We start from the raw sequence: 17,460 nt of genomic DNA on the forward strand, positions 1-17,460 counted from the left end.
TACGCACCGAGAGAGCATGCGGCGAGCTTGCCCCACGGTGGCGAGCTCCATCTCCGACGCTGCGCCGAGTACACCTCTAGCTCCAGGATCCGCTGCTGCCGCCACTTCTCGCCTTCCATCGGCAGGCCCACGATAGCCAGCGGCAGCTCCAGCCCCATCTCCTTGAACAGCGCCGCCAAGATGGGGTTCTCCGCGGTGCTACTACCGGTTACGGCTCCCCGACAGGCAGCTGACCACGGCGGCACCGGTCGGATCCCAGGCTGGCGGCTGCCCATGAGGTGGTGGCGGCGCGGGTCTCCCCGGCGGGCGGCCACCTGCGGCAGCTGCGGGCAGTGGTGGTGCGGGTCGGGTCTTCCCGCGGCCCTTCTTCTCCGCCTATGGCCTCGACGCTGATAGCGGCACCATGCCAATCGACGCCGGCGCTGCCCGCAGCGCGCTCGAGGACCTGCTCATCCTGCTGCCATCGGATCCGCAAGCGTACGACATCGGCGCCGGCGGAGGCCATGCTGGAGCACTTCCTCGTGCAGTTCCAGCGACCCGTGCTGCCTGACGAGCGCCGGTGGATGGGCGCCACTATCACCGCCTCCCTCTCCGCTCCTCCCTCACGCCCCTTCTAGATTCGCGCATCGGCAGATGAGGCATGGCCGGGCGGAGGAGGCACGGCTGGCGGGGTCGGGCGTTGGCGGCGTGGCCGGCGAAGGCGGGCGGGGGCGGGTGGCGGAGGCAGCGGGGCCAGGCGGAAGAGGCAAACGGCGTGGAGGAGAGAGAGGAGAGGAGAGAGAGAGAGGGCAACAAGGGAAAATGTGGGTTTGGGGACCACTTTTAGCACTATTAGCAGGTGTTGACACCGAATCATTGGACTTCTATAATTACTTTCGGAACATGAAGCCTTCGTACTCCGAAACTGGGGGGCTCGTGTTAACACCAAAATTTAGAAATGTGCTCTGAAAGGAAGGTATCGACCGATGATGCAAAAAAATAATGAAATCTCCTAAATAAGGCTGAAGAAAGAAAAGGCAAGAATAGGAAATTTTGAATAAAATATTTTGGAGATAGAGTTGGTTAGGATAAGCTTGATTAGAGATAGAGTTGGATTAGTTAGAGATAGAGTTTTGATTAGAAAAAATTGTGTACATGACTTGCCTTGTACGTGGTGCGTCAGAGGCCATCCGCCCTAATATAAGGGGTCGTGGCCATTGTAATTTTCATCACACGATCAATAAACAAACATATTTACCTTTACTTTTCGGCTTCACGCCATTTGCCCTAGGAGTAGGAGTAATGTAGTTTCTCGACAAGTTCCTTCTCGCAAGCTGGGCTGCATCGACCTCGATCTCTGGTGAGCTGCAAGTTTCGTCACCATGTGTTCTAGGCTTTAACCATCGGGCGTATCGATGTGGTTTCGTCTAGTTTCATCTACCAGTTATCGAGTATCTTGGATCTTCGACTTATGGCGCATCGCTTCTGTCTCGATCTACGGTATTCACCAATTATCCCGCCTTGATTAAGCTTGCATCGGCTGATATTTATCTGTTCTTTCATCTTGCCGTTCAGTTTGCTTTAATTAGCTTTAGATCGGTTCATCATAGACGATAGATCATTTAATAGTCTGTTGCATCTTAATCTTGGCCATCCTTCGAGTGTTGTTGGAAGTAAGTTCCGTTGTGATTGGATTCACTGGCTAGCGGGGTTCAGATTAACGTCCTGCTAAATATTTCTAGACTGCAACTACCGGGCGCATCGCTGTGATTTTACCTAGAAATATTGGTGGTGATGTTAGTTTAGATCTCATCAGCTTGTGGCTCTAGCTATGGTGGAGCAACAACTCAACAGTATCCTATTTTCTATCGGCCGTCTGGCTGATGGTTATTGTAAATTATATTAAATCGGCTGGATGGCCGATGAATCACTCACATTCATCAAGGTACTGGAATCGGCTTCACAGCCGATATATTTGTCATGATTTATTTTGTTGCACCATTATCGTTACTGTGCTAAGATTATATCGGCCTGATCAGCCGGTTGCCTCGGACTTCACAACGACTATCATCTCCTTGTCAGTTGAATGGTCAAACTGACTGGCACGTCCGCGCACACCACGCGTGCCGATTTGGATTCTGCACTGGAGTTAAGCAGATCTCCCAGGTCCTCATGTGCTGATGTAGGGTCCACCACCGCCAGGATTTTGCGTCAACACATTTTGGCATGCCTGGTGGGACACGATTATGAGGCTCATGTTTTTATTCATATAAAGAAGCATCTTTGGTGGCTGTATCGAGTTCATCGGCCAAGTGAGTGTTCATTAGCTTGTTAGATTTTAACAAAAGCAGCCGATGTAGCTTGTTAGGTTTTAGCATCCCTTTGATGTGCTAAACTTTAGCACACCTGTTTGGGAGTTCTAGTGCTAAAAGGGTGCTTCGACGCCGACGGCGGCATCATGCCAATCGACGCCGGCACCGCTCGCAGCGCGCTCGAGGACCTACTCATCCCACTGCCGTTGGATCCGTAGGCGTACGACGTCGGCGCCGGCGGAGGCCATGCTGGAGCACTTCCTCGTGTAGTTCCAGCGGCCCGCGCTGCCTGACGAGCACCGGTGGATGGGCGCCACCGTCACCACCTCCCTCTCCGCTCCTCCCTCACGCCCCTTCCAGATCCGCGCGTCGGCGGATGAGGCATGGCCGGGCGGAGGAGGCACGGCCAGCGGGGCCGGGCGTTGGCGACGTGGTCGGCGGAGGCGGGCGGGGGCAGGCGGCGGAGGCAGCGGGGCCAGGCGGAAGAGGCAGGCAGCGTGAAGGAGAGAGAGGAGAGGAGAGAGAGGGGGCAACCAGGGAAAATGTGGGTTTGGGGACCACTTTTAGCACTATTAGCATGTTTTAGCACCCCTTTGATGTGCTAAAGAAAAGTAAGGTGCTAAACTTTAGCACACCACTTTTAGCACACCTGTTTGCAAGTTCTAGTGCTAAAAGGGTGCTAAAAGTGGGGTGCTCCCCTCTTCCAAATAGGACCTTAGTGTGAATCTTGACACCGAACACGTTCTGTGGTTGTGGTTGGTTGGATTGAGGGTAGAGGTTATTGGGGGACTTTATCACTTTTTTCGGGGGGCGATTTGGCTGTCTGGTTGGGTGCAAATCACAATCATATGCAGAGTCTGGTATGGGTTTGCTAGTTGGCGGGCTGGGGCTTTCCAACCATCTACATCTATGTTAGACAACCCATATATATGGATGCAGTCCCCCTCCTTGTTCCGTGCTTTCCGTTTCTATCATGCAGTGGTCCCCTCCGGTCCTCCACCACCGCAGGACACTCTCAAGTCTCAACGCCCATCCTCGTTAATCAACGGAGAAAAAAATACAGATTTACTTGCTTTTAATCATTGATTGAGGATCAGCGTGCGAAAAAATATACAAAACAAACATATATTCAAAAATTGTATGAGCAAAAAAGTTATAAACATAAAGTTAGTCACAAAATTATGCAACACAAAAGTTATACACAAAAATTATGTCCCTAAATAATGATTTACAAGAGTTATATGAAAACATTGTGTGCATAAATCATGAACAAAGTTTCGAAATAATTTTAGGTGTGAAAAAATTATGAACAGAAGAATATGTACAAATAAATTATGTGCATAAATTATGAACAAATTACACCAAACATAAATTATGATCATAAAAATATGAAGAAAAAAAATCGATGAGAAATATTGAACAAAGTTTTGGAGACAAAAATTGGAACACAAATTCGAAAACAAATTATAGAAACACAACTTGTGGAGAGAGAGAGAAGGGGGACCCGTCGGGAATGGCATCACTCGTTGCTGCCGTCTGCTTCGTCGGGCAGCTGCACCGTCGCTGGGTCCCACGAGACCGCCGTGTCCCCACGAATCGCTACTCGTGGAGGGTGGAGCTCGCGCCGCTCGTTGGACAGCTTCACCCGCGGGTGGCGGGCGGCCACGTGAGATGCTCGTCGGCGGCCACTCTCGGGGGCCACGGCGAGCGGAGCTCACCACCGGGGCGCTGCACCGCGAGCTCCCACTTCCGATTGCTCTCCGAGGCGCTGGGCTGCTGGTCACCGTTTTCGCATCGCCCAGGAGGTAGGGACCCATGGATCAGGGGAAAGAAAAAGTAAGAAAGGGAAAGAGTGCGAACGGGGGAGAGGGAAGCAGCTAGCCTTACCTTCGCACGCGGAAACCATAGCGACAGGTGGTGGGGTCCAGTAGCTGGCGGACCGCGTCGAGTGTTGGTTCGGAAAATAGCGAGAGCGGGTAGGATCAGCTTTGCGGACTGGTATGCGCTTCCACCCAAGTCCACGAGGGCATGCAGGCAAACTCTATCTCCAGGAGCACGTTCAAAAGACACGTTCCAAAGATTAGATCTGTAAGATCTTAAAATTGATAAAATCATCTCATACATCTGCTTCGGAGAGACATCGTTGTCTACTATAAAAAATAGCACCATTAAGTACATAAGTAAATTAAAAAAGTAGCGCTCATGTCAAATTAAGGACTCGAATTCAACAACCCCACCACAAGAAACTATACTCATTCAACTTCATGTAACAGTTCTTGTTTTTCCTTTGATGTCCTAGTCCAGCAGATGCCTTCGTCAACTAAAAAACTTTCGAAAATTATTTTTCGTTGGATCGTTGCTCAGCAGATTTGGTTGAACAAGCACACCAAAACTAGAACATCGGCTTCAGCTTCATGGTTGCAGGTGAAAAGCTGAACAAAGAAAGCAGAAACGTAAGGCCACTGCAACAGAATATCACCTTTTGCTAAACAGTACAATTTCTGCGTGTACAAAGATAAGTTAGACAAGTAACTCGTCGCTGTCTTTGTGAATCACGTCGTGTTAAAAGTTAAAACAAAAGTCTCAAGCTGATAGTGATGCCATCCAACTAACCAATCCGCGGTGAGATATTGCTACAACAGAAAGCGATGCTAGCTTTTTGACGTGCCACACCCCTCCGACCATCTCGGCCTCTCGTACTTTTAAGCGTCTGTTTGATACACACTTCTAACGATTACGGCTTCACTTTTAGTTTACTTTTAAGACTTGTGCATCCAAATATAGGTTCTAAAAGTGCACTCATAATATTTAGGAGGGCTATTTTCATTAGAAGGACCAAACCATCCTAATGGATCATTTTTCTCCTAAAAGTGGTCCCCAAACCATCCTTTACCCCTGTTGCCCCTCCCCTTCTCTCTCCACGGCCGCACCCCCTCCTTCCTCCCGCGGCTCTTCTCCCGCACGCATCTCTCTCTTTCCACCTCCCGCGGCTCTTCTACCGCATCTGCACCCTCCGCCGCCATCTCCTCCCTCCGCCGCTTCCTCCTCTTCCCGCCGCCACCTCCTCCCTCCGCCGTCCCATACTCTTCCCGCCGCCATCTCCTCCCTTGGCCGCCGCCATCTCCCCCCTTCGCCGCATCCTTCCGGGCCATCTATCTTCGTCGCCGCCATCTCCTCCATTCGCTGCCGCCTCCTACTCTCGCAGCCGCCATTTCCTCCCGCCGTCGCCTCTTCCTTCGGGCTTTGGCCGTCGCCTCCTCAACCTATCGCCCGCCTGCCCGCAGATCCACGAGGTCAGGTGCTCCCCACGCCGTCCACAAGATCCACGATTTCCTCAACCCCTCCAGTCCTCCGCCGTGCCCCCAAAGATTCGTCGGTTCCTCATGGAGGGCAACGTCAACAATGGATTGGAGGATTTGTTCCCCCAGGCCGATCCACAAAATTCCCCCCTGCGGAATCGATTTTTTCTCTCAGTCCAAGTCTTCGTGTGCTCCCCGTCACGGCTTGGAGAACTTGGACCTCAACTCCCAGGCTGAGGAGTTCGCCGATCTGAGCACGTACTCAGACTACCTTCGGGGAGATGTTGTTCCCCGGGGTCGCGGTAGCCGTACTCTTGGCATACGCGCGGCTCGCAAAGGAGCTGGTGGCAGCAGAGGGGCCGGCGGCAGCAGGGGGGCCGGCGGCAGCAGAGGGCATGGTGGCAGTAGAGGGGCCGGCTCCAGTTAAGGTGCAAGCGGCAGCAGGGGTGCCGGTGGCAGCAAAGGGCCTGGCAGCAAAGGTGGAGTAGGGCGTGCAAGGTCATTGTTTGGTGGTGGTGGTTCTGGCAGTGCAGGCCATGGAGGAGGCCGTCGAGGTGGTGCTCGTGGTGCAGGAAATCCAGGCCCTCCAAAGGATGTTTTTGATGTCTATGAACAAAATGTTGTTGACGATGCAGCTGTGGAAGTTGTGTTTCTTGCCTCAAAGGTATAATGTTCATACTTGCTCCCTTGGTACTAATTGAATTGCTTTCTAAAAGTGAGTGAGTATGAATTTAGAGTGAATTAGTGGCTAGCTCATGTATTTTAGTATGAATTTAGGGTTGACTTGCTAAAATTGTGGCTACATGTACTCTGCAATGGTATTTGGCTTGATGAATTTGTGGCTAGATGAAATGATGAATTTTATGCATACATTCAACCTGAATTAGTTGCTGAATTAGTGTGTTGACTTGAATTAGAGACAATATTTTAGGAACTATATTGGCTGGTTTATTACAATACAGTAATTTTTTGTATTGGTATGCAATAGATTAAAAGTGACAAAGCACAGTGGACAGAAAGAAATACTGGGATCTTCTGTGATTTGTCAGTTGAGCAAATTAGACAAGGAAACTGTCCCAAAGGCAACATGTCTATTAGAGGGTTGAAGATAATAGCTGAAAAGTACTACATGGCTACTGGTTTGAAGCATGACCTCTCTCAGTTTAGGAATAGAAGAGATCAATTGAAAAGGATATACACCTTTTGGAAAAGCCTACATAAGGAATCAGGACTAGGTAGACATTCAGATGGGACAGTGCTAGCTCCTGACTGGTGGTGGGATATACACACAGAGGTGAGAGACAAATTTTCTACTAACCATTTTATTTCCAGAGGATGTAGTGCTCCTGACTTAGAACTACATCTTACTTGCAGAAACATCCTGATTTGAGGAAGTTGCAGAATGGTGCTCCAGAGTACTTAGATCAATTAGAAGAAATGTTTCATGAAACTGCTGTTGATGGCAACACATCATACATTCCAGGAGTTGAAGAGGAGGAAGAACAAGATGGTGAAGATGCTGAAATTGGAGACCTTGGAGTTGGTGGAGAGGATTTTGATGCTGAAGATGCCTCTTTCTATGACAGCCCAAATACCTCAAACACCAGGAAGAGGTCCAATGGAAGCACAAGGTCAACTGCTACTAGTCCAGGAAAGAAATCAAGAAGCCCAATGGTCAATGCAGTGACCAATTACTTCAATAGGCAATCTGAGAAGGATGATGTCACCCATAATATTTTCAGGAGTGTTGGTGAGTCAATTGTTAAATTCACAGAAGATAAAAGGTAGAAGATGAACATTAATGGAGTGGCAAACGATGTTAGGAGATGCCAGCAGTTAGCATTAGAATGTGGTGCCACCAAGGACAGTGCTGAAATGTTTGTATGTTTGGACATATGCAAGGATCAATACAACAGGGAATTCTTCTTCAACCTTCCTGATTCAGAGGCTAGGATGGCTTTTCTGAAAAGATGGTGCAAGATCAAGAAGTTAGACTAGAATGTAGACTAGAATTTAGTCATAAAATTCTGTGGCTGTTTCAAACTTCAATTGTTGGTTTGTGAACATTTTATTGTGCCTGTTAGAACATGTTATTGTGGCTGTTTGAACCTTACATTGTGGCTGTTTGGAACTTGTTATTGTGGCTATTTGAACCTTACATTGTGGCTGTTTGAATCTTGTTTTGTGGCTGTTTGAACCTTCTATATGTGGCTGTTTGAATAATATTGTGCCTCTTATTTGGTTGTTTGAATAATGTATGACTTATTTATTTTGTAATGGTCAATTAGGATGATGATCAAGAAGGAGATTCTGATGAAGAATTTTTAAATTTGGCGTGCAAGTTTATGGAGATGGAAATGATTCGTCGAAAGAGGAATCGAGAGATTATGGAGTCCTCAATAATGCTTGGTACGTACTATGATACTTACTTTCACAAAGGGCTACCTAGGGTACCCACTGTACCGGGCATACAATGGGTGCAAGAGACACTATCAAATGCAACTTCTTGCTACAACATGTTTAGGATGTCTTGCACTTTATTTCATCAACTTCATGACCTGTTGGTTGAGTCTTATGGTTTGAGTGGAACTAGACGAATGTCAACAATGGAGGCTTTAGCTATGTTCCTATGGATAAATGGTGCGCCCCAATCACTAAGACAAGTTGCGGATCGGTTTGTAAGGTCATTGGAAACAATAAGCCGCACATTCGATGTTGTTTTGTCAAGTGTTATTAAGCTAGTAGTAGATATAATTAGGCCAAAGGACCCTCAGTTTACAACCATTCACCAGAGGTTGAGAAACCCTAGGTATGCTCCATATTTCAAAAATTGCATAGGAGCTATAAATGGGACTCATATACCAGTTGTGGTGCCAAATAATAAGTTGGTTCAGCATACGGGCAGACATGGATATCCTACACAGAACGTGCTTGCCATTTGTGACTTCGACATGAGATTCACATTTGTTGTTAGTGGATGGCCTGGATCAGTTCATGATATGAGAGTATTCACTGATGCCATAAATAAATATGCTGACAAGTATCCGCACCCTCCTCCAGGTACAACTTTGCTCATAACATGTTGTCAAAATCATTTATATGGCAATATTGCTAACCATATTCTCTATACATTTGTAGGAAAGTTTTATCTAGTAGACTCTGGATATCCTAACCGTCTGGGGTACCTTGCACCATACAAGGGTACGAAGTACCACCTTCCTGAGTTCCGTAGTGGCCCAAATCCGAAAGGTATGAAAGAGACGTTTAATTATGGGCATTCATCACTTAGAAATGTTATTGAGAGGTTGTTCGGAGTTTTGAAGATGAAATGGAGGATTTTATTGGGAATTCCAAGTTTTCCAATGGAAAAGCAAAGCAAAATAATAGTAGCATGTACGACACTTCACAATTTCATTAGGGAGAACGATAATGCGGATAGGGCTTTTCATATGTGTGATCATGATGAAAATTTTATTCCTTTGGCCGAAGAATCAAGCTCTGAAGGACATGAGGGAAATACCGAAGAGTCAGACGGAGATCAAAATATGAACGAATTCCGTGATAATATAGCTAATGCTTTGTTCAATAGATCATAGAGGTTTTGTATTTTTGAGTTGTAATGACATTGACGATGGACTGTGCTTAATGTTTATTGGACATTGCAAAAATATTTTATTGATAAAGTTAAGAAAAAGGGCCGGCAAAATAAAAAAAAATGGCAGCCAGCACTTGCGCCACAAAGCACAGCTGCGCGCCAGAAGCAGCGCAACGTGCGTTCCACAAACAAAGCAGGGGTTAGAGGAGTAATTAGGGGTACAAAAGTCATTTTTCCTCTAACATCCTAAAGATTAGGATTCCATCTAAACAGCCCACTCCTAAATTTTAGGACTACCAATTTCTAGCTTCTAAAATTTAGGACACTACTAAACTTTAGGAGTTTGTATCCAAACAGGCTGTCAGGTGCGCCATAGCCTTCATGCATTTTGGACCCTCGCCGCGCCGGCTAGCCAAAAACTTAAACCAGCTTCCCAATGAGGAAGACCATCGTTCTCTACCGTGGCCTCGCCGTGAGCCACTTCGTCCTGATGATGCAGCGTGCGGACGCCCTCCTGGAGGAGGGCTACGCCGTCGCGGTCGCCCTCATCGACGCCACCATGGAGTTTGACGCCTCCTTCGCCGCGTCGTCCGCCGCGTCGCGTCCTCCTCCAAGCCGGCGGTCACCTTCCACACGCTGCCTCGAGTCCAGAACCTCCCCACCATTGCCCCCAGCGACGCGCAGTTCCTCCTCGGGTACTTTGAGCTCGTGAGGCGCTACAACGAGCACCTGTCCGAGCTCCTCCGGTCCTTGCCAAGCCTCCAAGCGGTGATCATGGACTTGCTGTCCAACGAGGCGCTACGTCGCCAAGGAGATCGAGATCCTGGCCTACACCTTCTTCGCCTGGAGCGCTTCCGCCCTCGCTGTGTTCCTCCAGCTTCCTTCCATTCGCATGGAGGGTCGTCGTCAGCCAAGCTTCAAGGAGCTCAAAGAATCTCCTCTCAACGTCTTGGGTGTCCCACCCATGCCGGCTTCTCATCTCAACCACGAAATGCTCGAGGACCCCAGTAGCGAGATATACCGAGCCATGAAGGGCTCGTTCATTCAGCAAGAACCTGGAGGCTGACGGCATGCTGGTGAACATGTTCCCGTTGCTAGAGGCTCAGGTACTGGGAGCCCTCAAGAACCCAAAGTTTCTTCTTCCTGGAAGTGAGCTCACGGTGCCTTCGGTGTACTCCATCGGGCCACTCGTTGAGCGGGCAGCAGGCCATGAGACAAGAGAAGAGCACGAGTGCCTCGCATGGCTCGATGAGCAACCGGAGCACAGCGTTGTGTTCCTCTGTTTCGAAAGCATAGGGTACCACACAGAGGCCCAGCTCAAGGAGATCGCCGTTGGCCTCGAGAGATCCGGCCACCGGTTCCTCTGGGTGGTGCGAGCCCCTCCCGGCCACGCTGACCCAGACCTCGACACGCTCCTACCGGAGGGTTTCTTGGAGAGGACCAGTGGCTGTGGCCTCGTCATCAAGCTGTGGGCCGCAGGCGGACGTGCTCCGGCACAAGGCGGTTGGCGCATTTGTGACGCACTGCGGGTGGAACTCGGTACTGGAGGGGATCATGGGTGGATGCCCGATGCTCTGTTGGCCCCTGTACGCGGAGCAGAAGATGAACAAGGTGTTTCTGGTGGAGGAGTTCGGAGTTGGTGTGGAGGTGGTCGGGTGGCAGCAGGGGGTGGTCGAGGCCGGGGAGGTGGAAGCCAAGGTGACGTTGGTTTTGGAGAGCGAAGAAGGGGAGAGGCTCCGAGCGAAGGAGACGTCGCTGAGAGAGGCTACAGCCGTGGTGTGGAATGAAGGTGGGTCGTCTCGCGTAGAGTTTGGTCAGTTCCTGTTGGAGTTGGACTTGGAGGGCCTAGGGAAGGGGTAGGGACGGGCTTGATGCATGGGTGCATCTTGTTACTACAAACATGCACACTATCCTTATAATGTTCAATTATTCATATGTGGAACTCTGACTCATTTCTTGTGCGTGAACGTTGTCAGTGTATCTCGTCCGTGTATGATAGTGCCATGTATGTGTTAAGAGAGTATGTGAATGAAAGAAGTTATTTCAGGTCGCCGTCTAATTGATAGAGTCACTACATCAAAAGTGGCAGATTTTCGTCTTCCGAGATTTGTAGAGTGGTTTTCCATCATATTCACGCATAGAAGTAGTGCCACTACAAGCCGTGTCTCTTTGAGCTTGAGTGGAGAGGCATTTTGAGATTTGCATTTTATATGTTTTGTAGGTTAATGAGTAATTTTTCCCTAATCAAAATAAGCCTATCATTTCTAAATGGAGTCAGTATAACAAAGCAAGCTGATTACACGCTGAGACTCCAACGTACTAATCCCCTATTCTTAAGCACGCATGACTGACTCGACCGCACGAACGTCCCTCGGCTCTAAACTGACCACGAGCTACGCCGATGCAACGTGCTCAACCAGCTAGTTCATCCACACTCAAGAAGTGTCACCCCTACGGCGGCTTGGGCGGACCCCGCTGCGCCGCACCCTCAGCCCCAACCCGTGCCCCCCTCGCCTCGCCGCCGCTCGAGCGGGCTGCCGGAAGCCCACGCAGCCGCAAGCACGGCGGCAGCGGGGCTTCTTTCCGCCTCCTCACGAGCCCCCCTCAAACCCTACCCCCGGCGCCGACGCTGGCGGCTGGATCTGCACGTCACCGGCGCGGATCCATTGCCCTTCAGTGCGGATCCGTCGTTCCCCTGCGTGGTAGCCTCCTCCCCGTTGCTTGTCGTCATCTACTGGGAGGGGCCGTCAGTGGCCGTTGCCCTAGGGCTGTGGGGGGGGCGCATCGTCGTCATCGCCATGCCCTTCGCCACAAGGCTTTGGGCCGCTGGTCCTCGCAGAGCTGCTCCTGGTGCCGGGGCGGCGGGTCTGCCGCGACCAATAAGCAGGGCGCGAGGCGGCCTGCGGTGGCAGCGGCGTGGTCCACAGCGGCCATGCGTGCATCAGCGTCTAGGCGAGCGAGGTGAGGGCCGCGGGAGCGAGGAGCGAGACAACGGGGTATGGTGCCTGCGCACCGCGGGCCGTCGGGCGCGACACGCCGGATCTGAGCCGATCGGCTAGGGCCAACGACAGCGTGGAGGTGGCAACGACCGTAGCAGCTCTGTGCGTGGGCGAGGAGGAGCTCACGGAAGGAGGTGGCGATGGCAGAAGAAGGCCTACACGCTAGAACTGGGATGCGGTGGCTCGCAGGCGTAGTGGCGGGCTGGAGGCGGCGCGCAGAGGCGCTGCGCATGAGCAGCGAGCAGTGGAGGCTACATGCGGAGGCACTACGCGTGTGCAGCTGTGGTCGAATGGCGGGCTTGGTGGCGCGGAGTTGCGACGCCCTGAGGAGATGCCCGGTGACGCTGGGGCGGTGGCCGCGTGCGAGAAGCGGAGGCCAAGTGGTGGCGCCACTAGGCAGCGACCGCAACGGAGGTGGAGGTAAGACGGCGTGGTACGTGGAGGCACGGTGGCGGCGCCGTCCCGGCTGGGCTGTCGTGGCTGTGGTATAGGAGTGCTGAGCCGTGAGCGTGCAGCGAGGGATTGGGATGCTCCGAGCGAAAACCGTCGCCAGCCTTCATGCTAGTGGAGATGACGGTGGCGCCCTATGGTGTTGTTTTTGCCATTGGGGCGTCATATTGGAGCTACAACCCTGCTGCACAGGGTTCTTCTGGGTGAAAACACTGTCCAGATCCTGGATGAGCAACGGCGGCGCCATTGGTGTCATGCCCTCCTTGGAGGTGTCGTCTCTAGAGACCCAACTCGGCTTGGCATTGCTGGTCCATTGGTCATGGGCGGCAACAGCCAGTGGCGGCAATCCAGCTGCGTGGCAAGCTGGACGGGTGTTGCTGAGCCCACGTGGAGGCAATCGCAGTTATGTTGGCAGCGACAGGTTTTCGTATGGTTGTCGGATTTGGTTGCTTGCAGCGGACCACGGTGGCTAGCGTTGCTTGGTAACGGTATGTGCGGCGTGGAACTGCATTGGAGGACGGCGCTTGCGGTAACAACATCGTGGGACAACTAGGCTTGCAGTGGACCGCGACGGGTTCCTCAGCTTGACTGGGGCATCCAGTGCGGTACATCATTGGAAGACGGTGTAAGCGATAGCTCTGGCTCGCTAACATAGCGGCGGAGGCTATGTGCGCGGATGAAGCAACAAGGAGAGACCGACCTGTGGCGATGGTTCGGCTATTTGATGGAGATCTGGGGAAGCGGGGCAATATTGCTTACCACCCTGACGGCGATAAAAGAAACAGATCCGGACATGGAGTACCGGGGTGGGCGTGTAAAGCGTCCCCACAAAAATAGAGACTAAATGTGATACAAATATCAGTCCTAGGAGGCTGACAACACATTTATTCAACAGATGGTTCATAAACCGTACAACTCCCGAAGGAGCGGGCGGGCAAGCCACACCCAAGGAGAAACGAACCAACAACGATACAGATCCAAGTTGGAGTCCAGTCGGACCCTGGGCTGCAATCAGAACTAAGTGACAGTGAAAACATTCTGCAAAGGCCAACACCACAGGCAGTGTTGGGTGCGGAAGCGACCTCCTACTCGAAATCCTCGGTGATGAAGTCCAGGTCTTCCTCTGAAGCAACAAAACAAGGGTGAGTACAAAAGTACTCAACAAGTCCAACCCCATCCACGGAGGGGGATACAATCAAGAACATGCACATGATATATCAAGGATAAGACTAAGGTTTATTTGCAATAAAGTTAGATTTTAACACATGCAAGGGTTCATTTTTGGAAAGGTTTTCATAAAGCATTTGTTTAGTAACCGAATCGATGAGTGGGGTTTATCCTACACAAAGGATCCAAGTTTTAATGCTACCGGACTCCCCGTCCGCAGTAGCTCACGGCACAACTGCCGGACACTTCCGAAATCCAACCCACACCATGAAAATCATCCATTCCCAAGCACTAGTTATGTGACCAAGTCGTAACTCGTCCATTGCCATGGACACGGCTATTTGAATAGATTTTAACTCTACAGAGGTGTACACTTTACCCACAAGTAGGGTACCGCAGCACGATCACCTTAGTGCCGGTGCAGATCCTATCAAAGCCATTACCCACCTTAGCTAAGCCTGACTAGCCAACACGAAAGCAACCAAGGGGTTAATGACCTACCAACGAGATCTCAACCGGGATCTAAGTTCACACAGTTCTTACTCCTTCTCCATGGTCTCCCATTGCTCACCAGCTCTCCTGCTGGCTAACAGACTAGCTAGTGGGACTTATGCTAAGCCGTTGTCGCATACAACGGTCGAGTGGTTGCACGATGGTTGGGTTAGGCAAGATGGCACATCAACTCGGTCCTTAATTTACGACAAGATGGATATCTCCCAACCTTGCTCAACCACAAAGGTATGAGCCCAACTTATTGGCATTTCAGACAAGAAACACCCATCCATCTCATCTAAGAATTCCTTTCCTTTATTTCCGAAAACCCATTTTCCTTTTTAAAAACACTCACACATTTATTCTTTAACCAAAACACATTGTAGTCATGATTGAATTGAGCAACAAGGTCCTAAGCATCTAGCAGTAATTATCATCCAAACAGAGCAAGTCATATTTAGAGATAATTATAGGACATCAAGGAATAATCACAACAATGAAGGGGTGGATATCCAACCATGTTTCAGTGGTAAAAAATATGCAATTTATAAAACAGGTCAATAGGTTGTCTTTGAAAAATTAGGATAAATATGCATTAAAGGGTCAGATTGGACTTGCCGTCCTCAAAGTCTTCCGGGAGTTCCTGCTCGTAGTGTTGGTCTTCGGGCTTGGGCTCGCAGTCAAACTCCTCCTCGTGCTCCTCCTCGGGTACTCCGCGATCCATGGCACACACAATCAGGTACACAATAAATAAAAGAAAATTAAAATTTTACCCGTTGAGCTCGAATAGAGAACGCGAACGAAAGGTAGAAGGAATGAGTATTTTCATGAAATTTGGAGATGACTCAGCGGAAGTATATTGGAGGATGCCGTGGTCGAATTTGGGATTAATTGGAGGAAGTTTGGCGCATGAAATGACGAGATAACCGTGTATTAGGGGCTTAAAACAAGTTTTAGGACTAAACTGCGAGAACCAGGAACCTATTCGCGAATATTTATGGAAGGTGTAAGGGCATACTTGCGAGATAACTTTGAGAGAGGTGGGAGGGCTGGTTCGTGAATATGGAAAAGGAGGGGGTTAGATCAAAATTGGGGGGAAATTTTCGCCTTGTTCTTCCTGGCGCCATGAGCACAGGGAGGTGGGGGGAAAAACCGGCGGCGAGCCGGCCGGCCCAAGCTCGTCGGCGGCGAGGCCCACGATAGGGAAAGGTAGAGGGGGTCGTGGGGGACCCATTTTAGCTCTCACCTTGGGCGGGTGGTGATGGGAGGGGGGCGCCGATGGTGGACAGGGAGGCGGCACCGGGCTGCCTGGAGGCGCGCAGGTGGGAGGGGCGGCAGCGGTTGGGGGGCGGCGCGCAGGGGAGTAGGGAGAGGGCGGCGAGCTCGTGGTGGAGAGGGATGGCCGGGCTTGGCCCCTTTTATAGGCGGTGGCCGGGGCAGCGACGAGCGGCGTATAGGCGAGCTTGTTAATGGCGGCCGGGATTCTCGGCCGGTGGCATGGCGAAGTGGAGCTCTGCGTGGAGGGCATGGCAGGGCTGGGCTCGGGCGGCAAGGAGCACAGGGCGCACCGTGGGGAGGCGCACTGGGGGAGGACTGGCGAGCGGCGGCCGGCGCTCGGTCGGGGGTCGGCGTGGCGTGTGGGGGTGGAACTGCGGCGCGGAGGGCGAGGCGTGTGGGGCCGAGCTCGGGTGGCCAGGGAGAGGGCGCGGCCAGGGACCAGCGCTGGAGTAGCAGGGGGGGTCGGTGGCACTTGGCCAGGAGGGGAGGTAGGCGGTGTGCGCCAGGAAGAAAGGAGGAGAAAGAAAGAAGAAGAAAGGAGGAAGAAAGAAGAAGAAAGAGAGAGAGAAGGAAAAGAAAACCAGAAAAAGGGGAAAAGGAAAAAAAAGAGAGAAGAAAGGGAGAGTTGGCGAAAAAATGCGGAAAACGGTCGCGCACGCGTGACGGATTTTTGACGGGCACGCGGTGAAATTTCCGAAGGAAGAAAAAGGTGGTCGTCGGCGTTGGGTGCCGGGACGGCGAAGTCATCGGGAAGAAAAGAATTTCCGGGAGCTCAACGGTCAAAACATTTTGAAGATGAATTTTTAGCGGATGATTTGAGTTAGTAAATTTTACGGATGTTACAGCATGGCGAGGCCCTCGTGTGCGGTGTTTTCTTCGAGGTGACGAGAGCGAGGTGCAGTCCAATGGCGGATGTGGCGAGGCTCCCGCGTGTTGTGTTATCGTGGTGGCGACTGTGAGGCAGCTCGCGAGAGGTCCGGATTCGGTGGTATCACTCTATCAGGTGGAGTGTGGTGTTTGCAGCGGCACTTCGGCGGAGGGTCCCGCATGGCGGTGGCCTTCTTGGTGTGGTGCAGTCCGCTTCCATCAGGTTCCCGGCTGGGCTGTCGTGGCTGTGGTGTATGAGTGCTGAGCCGTGAGCGTGCAGCGAGGGATTGGGATGCTCCGAGCGAAAACCCTCGCCGGCCTTTGTGCTAGTGGAGATGATGGTGGCACCCTATGGTGTCGTTTTCCATGTTGGGGGCGTCATGTTGGAGCTACAACCTTGCTGCATGGGGTTCCTGTGGGTGAAAACCTTGTCCAGATCCTGGACGAGCGACGACGGCACCATTGGTGTCATGCCCTCCTTGGAGCTGTCGTCTCTAGAGACCCAACTCGGCTTGGCATTGCTGGTCCATTGATCATGGGCGGCAACATCCAGTGGCAGCAATCCAGCTGCGTGGCAAGCTGGACGGGTGTTGTCGAGCCCACGTGGAGGCAATCGCAGTTATGTTGGCGGTCAGGGGTTGTCGTATCGTTGTCGGATTGGCTGCTTGCAGCGGACCGTGGCGGCTGGCGTTGCTTGGCAACGGTCAGTGCGGCGTGGAACTGCATCGGAGGACGGCACTTGCGGTAACAACATCGTGGGACAACTAGGCTTGTAGTGGACCGCGGCGGGTTCCTCAGCTTGACTGGGGCATCCAGTGCGGTACATCGTCGGAAGACGGCGCAAGCGATAGCTCTGGCTCGCTGACGTGGCGGCGGAGGCTATGTGCGCGGATGAAACAACGAGGAGAAGCCGACCTGTGGCAGTGGTTCGGCTGTTTGATGGAGATTTGGGGAAGCGGGGCAATATTGCTCACCGCCCTGACGGCGATAAAAGAAACGGATCCGGACGTGGAGTACCGAGG

At 51.6% G+C, this 17,460-nt stretch overlaps 1 pseudogene; it reads left to right on the forward strand.

Annotated features, from left to right (window-relative positions):
- The first annotated feature begins 9,563 nt into the window (after nucleotides 1–9,563).
- On the forward strand, nucleotides 9,564–11,230 carry LOC101770828 (annotated as a pseudogene).
- The last annotated feature ends 6,230 nt before the right edge of the window (nucleotides 11,231–17,460 follow it).

This window comes from Setaria italica, chromosome IV, assembly GCF_000263155.2.
Source record: "Setaria italica strain Yugu1 chromosome IV, Setaria_italica_v2.0, whole genome shotgun sequence".
Lineage (NCBI taxonomy): Eukaryota > Viridiplantae > Streptophyta > Magnoliopsida > Poales > Poaceae > Setaria > Setaria italica.